The sequence below is a fragment of the Petromyzon marinus genome, chromosome 32 (genome assembly GCF_048934315.1).
Source record: "Petromyzon marinus isolate PM22_M1 ecotype Great Lakes invasive population chromosome 32, UKy_Petmar_22M1.pri1.0, whole genome shotgun sequence".
NCBI lineage: Eukaryota > Metazoa > Chordata > Hyperoartia > Petromyzontiformes > Petromyzontidae > Petromyzon > Petromyzon marinus.
In genome coordinates, this window is record NC_133698.1 from 11,270,198 (window position 1) to 11,284,048 (window position 13,851).

Here is a 13,851-nt window from a genome sequence, read left to right on the forward strand (position 1 = left end):
TGCATGGTCGATAAAATTTGTACTGCCATGTGGGTAAAGTCAACAGTGATTGCGCTATCTGAATACTCGTCCCCGGCCATTGTAATGTGGAATTGCCACCACTAGCTCAGAGCTGCGGGCAAGGGGACGAGTGTTCATCCCACAATGCAATCGAGCAGAATTCCACTTTGACTCTTTGAGTTACAAGGTAATACATTTAGAAAATTATTCTACATATATATTTTTTTGCAAATCAAGGCTCAGGTGAATAATTTACTTGCCAATTTACTTGAGAATTCATCCGATGCGCGGTGATAAGAGGAGGATCGTTGCGGATCCGAATTATCCGCGATTTCGTCCCTAGATTTTTTTGACTGCACAGATCCACCGGAAATGATCTCGATCGCAGACACAGAAGAAGAATGAGGTGTGCGAATATCAGGAGAGTTGTCGCTGCGGATACGATAGATATTGCGGATCATCAGAGTCCGGGGGTAATGGATGAGAAAGACGTGCCCTCGTGTCGAACCACCGAATTATACTTCAACTGTCTCTCGAGTTGCTTGTAAAGCTTAAACTGAAAGAAAGCGCCCTTTTAGAATGCGCACATTCACAGCGGGAGGCATGCATTTCCATGTACGACTTGTGCACAACGCTTCCAAGTAATGTTCCTATATATGTGAATTGCTTTTGATTGCATGTTTACACGTGTGCATTGTTTTTTTCTGATTTCAAACAACGATTTTGCATGTATTTAAATATTTCTATAAGCCTTCCCCACTGATGCATGTGTACGGTTTTGTAACAATTTAATAAAGATATATTGTATATGTAACGTGCAAAGTGCTTTTAAAAAAAAGAGTAGTTAATGATGATGGTCAGGACATATTCTGAGCCTAATCACCATCATCAACAGTAGCAGCAGCAATCAAGATCTGAGTCTGGTCGGTAGTTCTCACGAAAATGCTAAATGTAATCAGGTGGAAGACACAAGTAAGTTTAGCAACACATGGTATGTATGTTGAACTTATTTTTCACCTTACGTAGCCAACTGAGCTATTCAGTGGCTAGGAGATGTTAACTACCTCGCCTGGTATACAGGAGGTCCTGGGTTCGATCCCGACCCTGACGCCTGCTGCTGTATATTTGGAATTTGCATGTTCACTCTCCGCGTAGTCACGTGAATTTTTCTACGAGTCCACCGGTTTTTCTCTCCACATTTAGAATCAACATCACGCGTTCAGAGTGATTTGGTTGCTAACAGTTTAATTGTTTTATTTGTATTATTTTATTATTTCCCTTCTACGTGGCTTTACCGAAAGAGCCAATAATATGAATCCCTGCAGTCACGAAAGCTTTAGATTGTGTTGTTGTTGTTCGGGGAAAAAAATGGAAGGAACTGGAAAGAGGAAAACGTGACAGAGAATGGCTTGACCACGACAGCGACGATATCAGAGATCGGTGCCAGAACGATGTTGCACTACTTGAGCATATTGTCACTGCACGACGGAGAGGAACGGGGCTATCTACCCATGGATCGCGACGACGACGACGTCTGTGCCATCCACCGACCAGCGCCCCCGCTGTCCGCTCTCGCCTGGTCGCGTGGCTTTTGCGGGGGCGGGTGGCGTAGGCCCCCTGGCTGGAGGCGAGGTTGGAGAGGTTGGCGAGGTTGAGGGCTCTTGCGCTCGTTAACAGGTGTACAGAGCCGCTCGGAGTGGCCGGAGACCCCCCGCCCCGAGCCACCACCCTCCCCCCCACCGTGGTCACATCAAAAAACGCACGCGCCCCTCTGCTCGGCAGTCTCTGTCAACATCCACCACGCGGGAAGAGGTCACGGTTCGATGCTCCCCCCGCCCCCAGACCCGCGTTGCTATTATGGTCCACGGTGGGTAGAAAAATAAAAAAAAATGTCCCATAATTGTGTAAATAATATGCCCATGATTGTGTAAATGTGTTTACCTTTGGTCACGTCCATGTGGTCTGCTACGGCACGTGGGTCGCGTAAACGCGGGCGTTGACGGAGGAAACGGAACAACAACAGACAACAAGAACAACAACAAACTGAGACGTGCCCAAAGAAGGTTCAAGTTGCAAGTGTGTCTCTGTTTCGGCAGGCGAGGAGACTCAAGAGGCCAGGATGTCCATCTCAGGCGTGACGACGATTGCCAAAACCACGAAAGCCTAAAACGCGACCACGGTCGCACACAGCTGCAGAGTTTGAAGCTTGAAGCTGGCCCGCGAGAGGGGAGGCTCGGGTAGGGTCAGGAGGAAACGCTGATCAGGCACGGAGGGCAAGGGGGAGAGAGACAGAGAGAGAGGGAGCGTGAGAGATGACGCGTCAGAGGTCATAGGAAGCTTTTGGCGTGACCCACCCCATCCCACCCCCTGCCAGCTTGCCCATTCCATGCCCCCGTCGACGCCAGGGACAAGAAAACAACACGAGGTCTGATCATGCACGAGCGGCGACATTCCTTCCCGCGGTAACGTCACCCGGTTTTAAAAGGCCCTGCGTGTAAATATGTAATTTTATACCTATCGGAATGAAATGACATTTACAATTAACGTTTTTGAAACATCTGCCAGTGTTTTAGACACTGCGTACCTTTTTTTGCTGTTGTGAAATTTCCGTAAATTCAATATTGGCGATGTAACAGTGCACTCAACTCCCTCCTGCATCATTCAATGAAGTGCCACCGTTTGTTGTTACATGACGGTTCGCAGACGTATCCTTTGTGCCTTTGGCGTGCATTTTACTGAGCCTCGTTTGGTGGAATGTTGAAAGTGTGAGTGGTTCCTCGCCACGAAAAAAAGAAAGAGGGAAGCTTTCGGCGTGACCCACCCTCATCCCACCCCCTGCCAGCCTGCCCCTTCCATGCCAACGTCGACGCCAGGGACGAGGATACAACACGAGGTCTGATCACGCACGAGCGGCCACGTTCCTGCCCGCGGTCACGTCACCGCGTTTCAAAAGGGCCCCGCGTGGCGTTCGTCGGCCTCCCCCCACTCACCCACCCCATGGTCGAGTAGCCGGCAAACAGAAGGCGCTGAGCGTGACGTTTGGTCAACGATGTGGGGGGGGGGGGGGGGTGGTGATGGGTGGGGGTGGGGCTCCTCCACACGTGGGCACTGTGAGAGGCGAGAGGAGGACTCGAGGAAGTGTCTGCTTGCGATTTCCCTGCCTGCCTGGACTTGCCGCTATCACACACACACACACGCCCCTCTGCTTCTTCACGCGGCGCAGATAATGAATTATTGTGTGGTGGGGGGGGGGGTGGGTTTGTTGTTGTTGTTGTGGACGCATTCCCATCGGTGAGCCTCCTCTGGCAGTAGGGCGAGACTGCGTTGGCTGGGTCACGAAGCCCGCATGGGCAGCCACCGCATGCACAAGCGGCTTCGGTTTGGCCGGATCGAGGTGGCTGCTAGACGGGCACGACACGGGCTGGAGAAGAGATGGAGCTGACGCGGTAAGGGAGGTCGTGGAGCTGAGCGGACTTGTCAATGACTGGTACCAGCGGTGTCAAGATCGGCCTCTGTGGAGGAGGCTCATGAAGGACGCTGCTGCTGTGCAGTTGGAGGCAGTCGCCCTCCAACAACAGCGGAGGGCCGAGGTGCGACGCTAGCGGAGCGCCGGGCGGATGAAGCACAGCAACTTGGCACATTAGGGGCGCAGATGGTAAATCTACCGCTCATCTCAGCCAGTCAACCCCATGGCACCTGGGCCTGTCCCGTAACCTCCTGCCAGCGAGCCTTCGACACTTCACGTGGCCTCAAAGTGCACCTAGCCTGGCACAGGCGTCGTGGTGACGTCACCGCCACCTAGTGGCGAATGGCGGTTATTGTTGTGGTGTGCAGTGAGCTAACCGCTGCGCTATGAACCCGGCGACCCGGGTTCGATTCCCGCTCGCGGTGACCAACACCATTGGCGATAATCTGAACCGGTTCTGGGCGTCCTCTAGGTCGACTGAGTCTCAAATGAGTACCTGGTGCGGTGTGTAAAATCATGGCCACTGGGAAGACAAAGGCGGTCGGGCGTGGTGCTGGCCACCCACCTCCTCGTGTGCCGTACTGGCCTTCATAGGTGCTCGCTAACAGCACTTGTCCCTACAGTCTGTTACAGGCTATACCGGGGGGGGGGGGGGCTTTGCTGTTGTTATTCCTTCCGTGCGTAGTTTTTTTTGTGGTGGGCGTGTGTGCCCGTGTGTGTTCGCTTTCATCTCAAGTTTGCTCGCTGCTACTGTTGCACAAGAAACGTCCCCCAACCCGCCACCTGTATGATCTCTGGTGCACCTGTGGGTCAAGCACCCATTGCAGCGAAAGTGATTCTGACATTTGAAAAAGAAGGCAGTGGCCATCGAACACTGTGTTGTCCTGCTTCGCAAGAAGGCGTCTGGTGGTAAGAGTTTGGCAAAGCACGTGGCCACACTCACGGCGAAGAGGGGCATGAAGGCTGGCCTGTGATTGAACGCATAAACAAGTCATATACCATATTCTTGGTTCTTCATCAGGTGTTTTCACACCTGATGATGATTGCTTGTGTTGCAGTCGAAACGTCGTGAGAATGTTATTGTTTTATTTTTATTTTATTGTTTCCCTTCTACGTGGCTTTACCGAAAGAACCAATAAAATGAATCCCTGCAGTCACGACAGCTTTAAATCAAAATTTAAGCCATATACCCTAATGGTAAGTCGTAATAAAAATGATAATAATTTGCAGCCCTTTGACGGTATGTTGAACTTTTTTCGCATCGTACGTGGCCGACCGCGCTAATCGGAGGCGCGGTGGAAGGACAACAAACTAAGCACAAGCAGCAGTTTTAAAGAAATTAGTTTTCAATCTACCGCTGGGTGAAGACCTCCCCACGATGCGTCGTGGGGAGGTCTTCCGTGATTCTCCAGTGATTCTCCATCTCTGATACACGTGGATGGCACGGAGAGACAGGTCTGTTGAGCAAGGGCTATAATCCGAATTTAGTTTTTGTCCCGTAATATCTCTCTGATTTTCCTCTACCATTGCTCTAAACAATTTTCAGACTTCTCAATTTTGGAGCCAGCACGCAAACGAGACAATTGGACACATCTGACAATGACCACGGTCAATGTATCGCTATGAAAAGTGGTCATCCTCTTTGACAATAAAATGCATTTATCTGAACGGGCACCGCATCGCGCGCTTTAAATGCACGTGTGCGGCCGTCTGGAACGCTCTTCCTTCCTAATATAGGAAGGAAGAGCATTCCACTCTTAAATCTAGATTGAAACCTAACTTCTTTAGAACTGATATTTGTTTGTCCTTCGCCCGCACCTCCGATTAGCAGTACCAGACGGCATCGTTGCATCGCAAGACTGACGAGAGATGCCGACAACGTGGAGAGACATTCATCCAGCAGTGGATTGATCATGGCTGATGATGACGATGAGTCACGGAGCACCGAGCGATAACCCTTGGCGTGGGATGTTATCGGTAGATGGCGCTGCTTGTCATCGTCATCGTCGTGATCAGGGGTCGTCAACCTGTAGCTCTCTAAGGGACCGATACTTCGTGATAGTTATTTTATTAAGGACCCACCACCGTCTCGTATTCACCACCTCAGTGGCATTGCGGCTCTTGAAATATTCATGGATGTTTTCTTCTTTCTACCGATTTTGGATTTAAAAAAATCGCTCTTCTTGTTATTTCGGTTGCCGACCTCCTTGTCATGATGATGAGGCAGGGAGGGAGGGAGGCAGGGAGGCAGGGAGGAGGGAGGGATAAGTTGTGACGGAACAAGTGGCGCTCGAGGGGCCGTGGCATCACGTCGAGTGGCCGGGCCTGGAGGCTCTGGCGGAGGACGATGGAGTGCAACGCAAACACGGGGTTCAGCTGCCATCCCGCTGACCGCACGCACGCACAAAAAGACAAAGATCCCCCGTATAGCCTTTACAGACTGTAGGGGCAAGTGCTGTTAGCGAGCACCTATGAAGGCCGCAACGGTACACGAGGGGGTGGGTGGCGAGTACCACGCCCGGCCGCCTTTGTCTTCCCCAAGTGGCGATGTTTACACACCGCACCGGGTACTCATTTGAGGTTGAGTCGACCTAGGGGAGGCCCAAGACCGGTTCAGATAATCGTCACCGATGTTGACCGTGAGCGGGAATCGAACCCGGATCGCCGGGTTCGTAGCGCAGCGTTGCGCTAACCACTATACCACGCTCACACACTTGCACACACGTACACAAAGACACCCGTCCCCCGTATAGTCTTTGAACAGACTGCTGGGGCAAGTGCTGCTTGCGAGCACCGATGAAGGTGGAGGCTGGCCAACACCACGCCCGGCCGCCTTCGTCGTCCCCAAGCGCTGATGTTCATACACACCGCCCACCAAGGTACACATTTGAGGCTGAGTCGACTCCAGGTGGAGGCCCCCCAAGACGGGTTCAAATATCCCCCACCTCTTATTCGTCGCGAGCGGGAGTCGCAGCAGCGGTGCGCTAACCACTGCGCCGCCGCCGCTCACTCACGCACACGCACGCGCTCCGTACCCCTGACCCCACCCCAGACGCACTCACGCCAGCGACGTCAGACCCACGACTCTCCTGGTTACGCAACGCGACGCGATGATATGGATTTTTTTTCAGGATGTGGCATTGGCACTTGAATCGTTGAATTTGTATAACTCTGTGCTGTCGCCGTAATTGTAATAATAATTTGATGGCAACTGAAAAAATGGTAACCCTAATTTTTATTAAAATTGGCACTTCATGAAGCAATTTGACAAAAAACTAAAATCATCATCATCATCGTCCAATATTGCAAAGCAATAACTAATCTTGCAGCAAATTAACACATAACATAATCCAAAATGTATTTTTAACAACTCCCATTTCAAGAAAAACCATCATGATCATCATAATCATTTAACATGCACTTCAGTAATTAAAAAACATCATTCATCTCAATAATACGATTACAAAATATATGGAAACATTTTTATTGTTCTACATCTTCGTAATCATGACTTGCACTCCAAATAACTCAATTACGACACATTTAAAATATTATTTGAATGTGTCTGTTTTGCAGAATGTGAGCTGATATTAACTGTATTATATGTATAACTTTTGATCAACTCTTATTTTCCAAACAGAAAGCATACTCGGCAGCAGCCTCATCCAAACACTCACCGGAATAATTAGATTCTTACTCAAATAATAAACAACCCCTCTATCATCACCATCATCATCCTGAATGCTAATCTGGACGTCCGTGAAAAAATAGTTTTATAACTCATCGGATTCCTCCAGTCTGAATAAAAGATTCTGATAATCTTGTGAATGGCAGCAATGTGTTCACGAGCTGGATGCCAATGTCATGGTCTTCTGCTGGTCACGACGAGAGGACTTCAGCAGAGAGAGACTGTCGTTTGGCTGTTCCCCCTCCTCCTCCTCCCCTTGAAGAGCACAGACTCCAGTGGTTTGCTATACGGTCCATGAACCACCATAAATCATCAGGAATGAATATTTAAATTACAAAAGGAAAACGGCCAATTTGTAAATGACGAGAAAGCCCCATCATCAGAATGGGATAACGGCAGCGGCTGGAAACCTTGAGGTATCGGTTTCCAGCCGCCGCTGTTATCCCTATACCTATAGGTTTCCAGCCCATAGGTTTCCAACAGCAAGCACCCATAGGTTTCCAACCGCCATAGGTTTCCAACAGCAAGCACCCATAGGGTTCCAACCGCCATAGGTTTCCAACAGCAAGCACCCATAGGGTTCCAACCGCCATAGGTTTCCAACAGCAAGCACCCATAGGTTTCCGACCGCCATAGGTTTCCAACAGCAAGCACCCATAGGTTTCCAACCGCCATAGGTTTCCAACAGCAAGCAACTATAGGTTCCAACAGCCATAGGTTTCCAACAGCAAGCACCCATAGGTTTCCGACCGCCATAGGTTTCCAACAGCAAGCACCCATAGGTTTCCAACCGCCATAGGTTTCCAACAGCAAGCAACTATAGGTTCCAACAGCCATAGGTTTCCAACAGCAAGCAACCATAGGTTCCAACAGCCATAGGTTTCCAACAGCAAGCGCATGGCTTATTGGTGCATTATCAAAAAAACCCATCAGCATTTCCTGAGGAAGTGAGTATATGGTGCGGATGAGTCCAAATGAGGATAAAAACCGGTCTGTCACTGCATCGCTGCTTATGCTGCTGCTGCCGTCAGCTCACAGTTATTGCGATGGTGGCCAAATGCAAGAGGGTGTTTTTGTGTTTGTATATATACGGCCGTTCGTAGGCCCTGCGTGCCTTTGTGCACAATTCTGTGTCGCTTGCAACTTTAAAAAAAACAAAAAGCGAGCGGCTGTGGACTCACTTCTCAAGAGAGGGCCCACGCCGGCAAGGCCTACCCCCACCAAAGAGCCGCACCGTAATCACCCTCACAGAGGTCAGAGGTGTCAAGGGCCGGAGGCGGGAGGGGTCAAGGGCACAGCTGTTGGCGAAGCGCCGGTGACCGGCTCGTGCACGGGACGAGCCCCACTCTCCCCCCACGAGTCAACGGCCACGGCCGGTGCCCCATCGACCGTTCCAGCGCGGCAACGGATCGCCGCCGCACGCCTCTGCCGCAAGTGGAAGGATTAAGGACGACCCGCGGTGCGGACCGCGGCCACCCGAACCGGACGGTGGGCCACGTGGCGAACGGCCGCATCCTACGCACGCGACCCCCTCCGGCGGGACTGAGCAGCGTGAGTCGCGCTCCTCCTGAAGCTACCGCGTGGCTCGCAGACTTCAGCTTGGGACGCGTGATTTGCAATACACTTGCCGTACGCTCGAGAGAGAGGGAGGGAGAATGGCCGTGCCACCACCGCCCCCACCCCACCATCAAGCGTGGAACTTCACCTCCCTCGCCCTCTCCGGCGAACCGCGAGAGCCGTCCATCGCGGATTAATTTTCAGGCCCTCTTCCCTCTTTTTTCGGGTGTTTTTTTTTTGTCTTCCCCCTTTACCCACTCCACCGCCGCCGTTTGCCGATCCGTTTGCCATGGGGGGACAATTTTCAAAGGGGGAAGCGGTGTTTGTTTTTGTTTTGTTTGTTCTGCGCGACGCAGCAGGGCACGCACGCGGCCGACGCGCTCTCAGGAGCAAGTGCTCGACTCGGAGACGCAATAAATCACGCCTCTATAGGACACCCGTACCGTTTGTCTTTTCGTGCGCCTTTGATTTTTTTTTGCTTGTTTCACTTGGGTCAATCGACCGAATGCCGTCTTTTCTCTCGGCTCCTTCAACTCGAGAGCATGAGAGGCTAAGGCTCTTTATCCACCGAGATATTATTAGAGCACTGTTGGATTAAAAAAAAACGTTACTTCAAGCATGAAATATTGTTATAGTTTATATATTTATTGATGTTTACGTTCATCCGTACTGACATCTGGATATCTGTGACAAAGAGCTACATCGCTCATCGTATTTCTCCAGGATAAATAAATAATCTGATTCTCGACAAAGGGCGGTGAATTGTTGCTGCATCGTTTTGATGTTTATGCATCAATGCATCGCTAATTGTTGCTTCGCGTCCATCGTTTCACGTTCAAATTGATGGCAGATTTGTGATGTTTTGAACATTGCTTAGACCATTTATTTACTCAATTGGTGAGTGCCTCAGGTCTCCCGATTGAAAAATGTAGAGCTTCGCTCTGCACGGACTGTCACTAGATTTAAATAAAGGATAGGATGTTTTTCTATTTAAGTGGAAAGATCCTTTTAAATGTTTGTACTACAGTATTCTGGAAACGAATGCATGATAGATATGTATTATTTATTTACTTTCCGGGAGTAAAAAAGGAGCCACCGTTAAAATTTCGTCAAAGGCAGCGTCGCTTCGTCAAATTCCCTTTTATGGTCTACAGTGCCGGATGAAGCTAGTGCGGGGCCTGTAGCAAATCTTATGAAGGGGCCCTAAATAAAAAACTAAAAAATACATAAATATTAAAACACACATTTTTTACTTGCATAGTAAAGTAATTGTATTTTTTCATTTGCTATACAGCCAGATAATACGACAAATCGCTAACCTTAAACACCCGGTCATTCATACAAGTTGAAGGCGGTATAGTACTATAGTAATAGAGCAAGTGCAGAATCACTGAACCGGAATTGATAGCTTGAAAGCATTTAGCGCGGGGGCCCTTGAAAGTGCGGGGCCCGTATCACATGAAGCTACTTTTGCTACTAGGAGAATCCGGCACTGATGGTCTACACCGGCGTGATGTTATGATGCCCAGAGAGAGAGAGCACACTGTGAAATCGCATTACTTCAGATTATTCACAGTATTTTGCTGCTGTAAATTTCCACGCGATGAGCTGCTTCGTTGAGCTATCATTTGTGGCCAGGTCGCTTCTGAAAAAGAAGCTATATAGCTTAGTGGGCTTCATCTGCTAAGATAAAATAGTTTAGTTTTATTAGTATATATTTTTTAGCGATTTTCTGTCGTATACTTTCGCACTATCGTGTGTTTGTACAGTTTGTTCTTGTAACATTCTGACATGCCCCTACTGGACATCTGTGAAAAAGAGCTTCATAGCTCATCGGATTCCTCCAGTCTAAATAAATATTCCGATTCTGATCCTGGAGAAAGGACGCTTTGACGTCACGGAGCACTCTGTGATGTCACGGTGCAACATGTCGCAGAGCGCAGGGCAAGCCGTGACATCACGGAGCAGAGTGTACGCTCTGATATCACTGTGAGGTCAACTAAGTTATCACTGCTGCCCTAGAGTCCAGTCTGTGTTCCCATAGCACCGCGTCTTTCCATGACACGAATTGGATATAAACGATGAATGCATTAGGGGAAAACATTTTTTTATATATATAACGAGTTTGCGAATCGGATATAGCGTGATTGAGTGAACGGAGCTACGTCACGCGAGTAGTAATAAGCGGTCGTACGGCTGCTTCGGCGTGGCGTTGTCGCACAGGGCGTTGGGATGCTGCTGGATGCTGTTTCGAGATGCCACCCACGCGCATCTGTCTTCGTTCGGCCTCGCGTGTTATCGCGAGGCCGTGCTTTACCCCCGCTGTATTACGGGTTGTTTATTATAACGCGATTTTTCCATAACGCGGTGTTCATCAGGAATGCAGCTACAACTGCGTTACAGGAGAAGGGATTGCGCTACCAACCCAATTGCAATGACACCTGGGCGAAAGTGCCCTCTGTTTGACCCAGAAACACCTCATCTGAGTCCCAAGACTTGTCTGCAGAATGAGTCCTACATTGGGACGAGTGACCAATGCCATGCATGTGTTTGCCACGTGGGATTAAACCTGAGCACCCAGGCAAAAGCTCCGTCTCTAGAGTAAGGTAGCAATGGAACCTCGCACCTCACAGTAGGAAGGGCCTGGGTTACACTTCTGACTCGGGGAGCCTCTCTGCGTGAAGTTTGTATGTTCTCCCCCTGTTCTGCATGAGCTTCCTTCGGGTTATCTGGTTTTATCGTTATAGCTAAACACACACACACAAAAACGAAAACGTACAATGTAACTGGTATGGGCCCTAACATCTCAGCGCTGAAAAATGACCTGCAAATTACTCAATTGGGAGAGCAGATGGCAACATTTGTTATGCCCCCCCCCGCCCCCCCCCCCCGATTAGCGCGGTTGGCTACGTACGGTGCGAAATAAGTCCAGCATACATACATCGCCCCCCCTTCCCCCACCCCACTGAATAAACATCTGAATCTTTAATTATATTGGAGGAATCCGATAAGCTATAAAGCGATTTTTTCCACAGACGTCTGGTAAAACTGCGACAACTTGGCAGGATCCCGCCTGGCCCCCTTTGCCCGCCACCCCCACCTCCTGGTGGACCCTGCTTAGCGTGGAATATCCGACGAGATTGGAGTGCGCACGAGGCGATCTGGTTGTTATTGGAAACGTGACGGCGCGAACCCAAGACCTCTGCTACTGCTGATGCGAGTGTCACATTTGTCTACCATGGACAGCTCCCCAGCACGCGCCCTCTCCCCTCCTACGGAACGGCGTTTAACTTTTTCGTTGAACGCCTACGAGGACGACTTGTCAATCGGGCGAACGTGCTTTTTTTGTATTTTTGCTACCGGCGTGTGATCTTCTTTGAGCAGTGTGGGGGGGGGGGGGGGGGGGGGACGGGACGTGATCGAGGATAAGAGTCAGCCTTGTAGGCAAGTTGATGGCAATCGTCAACAGCTGTTGAAAAGCAGTGCATGATTATAATGATGATAACAATACATACATTCTCTGTGGCGACTGTTAAGAAAAGGGTTCGTCGCGAGAAGAGATGATGGCCGGCAGGCGAGACGTGTCAGAGAGTGGCAGCCAAAGGCGGGAACACATTCGAGAAGACATCGACTGCGGACGCCGAGTGATGGTGCGTACGTACGTTTGAACTTCGTTCGCACCGTACGTAGCCAACCGTGCTAATCGGAGGTGCAGTTTGTATGTATGTACGTTGAACTTCTTTCGCACCGTACGTAGCCAACCGTGCTAATTGCAGTTGCGGCGGTGCAGTCTCGATCCATCATCCATCTGGCCTCTCTGTTCACGTGCTACGACTAAGGGCCATTGTCATGGAGGCCATCAGTGTTGTTGACAAACGTGTTGCGTTCGTCAATCGCGCTTGTGCGCCACCGCCAACGCAGCAGCATCACCAAACCATTCGTTTAATACCGTTACAGACCCACTGCAGCACTATTACTACTTACATTATTCTGCAATGGACCTGTTTTTTTGCAAGCATAAGACCCAGCTCAGGTTGTTAGGAACGTACAGGAGTCACACGAGGCAATGAGTGCTGTTTTTAGTATGGACAAAAAATTTAAGAATTGTAAAGACTGCACACACAAATATAAAGATCCACCTTCCATCCTCAACAGAATGTTGGGGGCAAGTGCTGTCAGCGAGCACCTATTAAGGCCGGCACGGCACACGAGGTGGTGGGTAGCCACCACGCCCGACTGCCTTTTGTCTCCCCAGTGGCAAGGTTTACAGACCACAGCAGATACTCATTTGAGGCTGAGACGACCTAGTGGAGGCCCAGGACCGGTTATGGAAGTTGTTTGACCGTACTTCACTGCACTTCCAAAGTACAGTTTGATGTGTAAGCTGTGGCTGGGATCAAACTTACGTAACCGAGTTCACAGCACAATGTGCTAACCACTGCGCCACTGCTCCAACCCATTGTAATTATTGTCGTTATATATCGACATCACGTGTTTTTTATTTAAAATAACAATCTCATTAATATTTTCTGGAAATATTCACTGATTCTCAAGATTATTTTTCAGGATACTTACATTTGCATGCTTGTCCCGTTACAGCATGAGGAGCATTGTTGCGTGCGAGAGAAAACAGAAATATCCAGAGAAATCACACCCGACATGCGAGGGGATAACACAAAAAGCTTCACACGGATTGGTTCACAAAACCCACTTGCCACCCTACCACCTCCTGGTCCCGTCCAAGCCCAGCAGGCTTCGCGAGCTTCACAAATCCCTGCGCGGGCCGCCGACCCTCGCCACCACGCCCGTCTCGGACACGTTCGGCCCGTCTCGTCGGCCTTCAGGCGGATGGGGAGACATCAGAATCAGAATATTTATGAATCCTGGAGGAATCCGATGAGCTACGAATGCCCAGTAGGGGCAGGCCTGCTGCACAAAACGAAGGAGCACAACGATGATGACGACGACGGTGGTAATTCCTGGGGCTCTTGGGGGGGGGGGGTAGTGAACGATTGAGAGGGAGCAGCGTGGAGCGTGCGGCCAGCGCGACCCAAGGTCGCCCGCCCAGCCGAGCACCGCACACGCACGGGGCGCCCGCGGCTCACCAAATCGCGCTCGGCCGTGGGAAGAGAGAGAGAGA